Genomic DNA, 2,015 nt, shown 5'->3' on the forward strand with positions numbered 1-2,015 from the left:
CCCCCCCACAAAGTCAATACTTTGTGGAGCCACCTTTTGCAGCAATTACAGCTTCACGTCTCTTGGGGTATGTCTCTATAAACTTGGCACATCTAGCCACTGGGATTTTTGCCAATTCTTCAAGGCAAAACTGCTCCAGCTCCTTCAAGTTGGATGGGTTCAGCTGATGTACAGCAGCCTTTAAGTCATACCACAGATTCTCAATTGGATTGAGGTCTGGGCTTTGACTAGGCCATTCCAAGACATTTCAATGTTTCCCCTTAATCCACTGGAGTGTTGCTTTAGCAGTATGCTTAGGGTCATTGTCCTGCTAGAAGGTGAACCTCCGTCCCAGTCTCAAATCTCTGGAAGACTGAAACAGGTTTCCCTTACTAATTTCCCTGTATTTAGAGCCATCCATCATTAATTTATTCTGACCAGTGTTCCAGTCCCTGCCGATGACAAACATCCCCACAGCATGATGCTGCCACCACCATGCTTCACTGTGGGGAAGGTGTTCTCGGGTGATGAGAGGTGTTGGGTTTGCACCAGACATTGTGTTTCTCTTGATGGCCAAAAAACTCTCATCACCCCGAGTACCTTCTTCCAAATGTTTGGAGAGTCTCCCACATGCCTTTTGGCGAACACCAAATGTGTTTTCTTATTTTTTTCTTTAAGCAATGGCTTTTTTCTGGCCACTCTTCCGTAAAGCCCAGCTGTGTGGAGTGTACGGCTTAAAGTGGTCCTATGGACAGATACTTTAATCTCCGCTGTGGAGCTTAGCAGCTCCTTCAGGGTTATCTTTGGTCTCTTTGTTGCCTCTCCGATTAATGCCCTCCTTGCCTGGTCTGTGAGTTTTGGTGGGTCGGCCCTCTCTTGGCAGGTTTGTTGTGGTGCCATATTCTTTCCATTTTTTAATAATGGATTTAATGGCGCTCCATGGGATGCTCAAAGTTTCAGACATGTTTTATAACACAACCCTGATCTGTACTTCTCTACAACTTTGTCCCTGACCTGTTTGGAGAGCTCCTTGGTCTTCATGGTGCTGCTTGCTTGGTGGCGCCCCTTGCTTGGTGGCGCCCCTTGCTTGGTGGCGCCCCTTGCTTGGTGGTGCCCCTTGTGGTGTTGCCCCCTGCTTGGTGGTGCCCCTTGCTTGGTGGCGCCCCTTGCTTGGTGGCGCCCCTTGCTTGGTGGCGCCCCTTGCTTGGTGGCGCCCCTTGCTTGGTGGCGCCCCTTGCTTGGTGGCGCCCCTTGTGGTGTTGCAGACTCTTGGGGCCTTTCAGAACAGTGACACTTAGATTGCACACAGGTGGACTTTATATACACGGTCCCGTGTGGCTCAGTTGGTAGAGCATGGTGCTTGCAACGCCAGGGTTGTGGGTTCAATTCCCACCGGGGGACCAGGGTTCAATTCTCATGGGGGGACCAGGATGAATATGTATGAACTTTCCAATTTGTAAGTCGCTCTGGATAAGAGCGTCTGCTAAATGACTTAAATGTAAATGTAACTTCTGAATGTAATTGGTTGCACCAGATCTTATTTATTGGCTTCATAGCAAAGGGGGTGAATACATATGCACGCACCACTTTTCCGCAATTTTTTTTTTTAGATTAGTTTTTAAACTAGTTGTTTGTTTTTTTTCATTTCACTTCACCAATTTGGACTATTTTGTGTATGTCCATTACATGTAATCCAAATAAAAATCCATTTAAATTACAGGTTGTAATGCAACAAAATAGGAAAAACGCCAAGGGGGATGAATCCTTTTGAAAAGCATTCATATATGAACAGTCACTAAAATACCTGAAGTGAATGTGAATGTGAAGTGATGAAACGTGACCTGGGTTTAAAAATTATTTCAGATATTTCAAATAGTTTTCAAAACATTTCAAAACAGATCAACTTTATTTGAAATAACAAATAGGTGAATATTGGAATAGTTTTGAAAACACTATTTGGGAAAGTTCTGGCATGTATTTACAATTAATTAAAAATAAATAAGTCTTATTCCATGAACAGGTCTTATTACATGAAC

General features: G+C 44.3%; 1 non-coding gene across 1 annotated transcript; it reads left to right on the forward strand.

Annotated features, from left to right (window-relative positions):
- The first annotated feature begins 1,307 nt into the window (after positions 1-1,307).
- Positions 1,308-1,380, forward strand: trnaa-ugc (transfer RNA alanine (anticodon UGC)). The gene has a single exon. It is a non-coding gene; the product is annotated as a tRNA-Ala (tRNA).
- Positions 1,381-2,015: the final 635 nt, after the last annotated feature.

Source organism: Salvelinus fontinalis, chromosome 10 (genome assembly GCF_029448725.1).
Source record: "Salvelinus fontinalis isolate EN_2023a chromosome 10, ASM2944872v1, whole genome shotgun sequence".
In the NCBI taxonomy this organism is placed as follows: Eukaryota; Metazoa; Chordata; class Actinopteri; order Salmoniformes; family Salmonidae; genus Salvelinus; species Salvelinus fontinalis.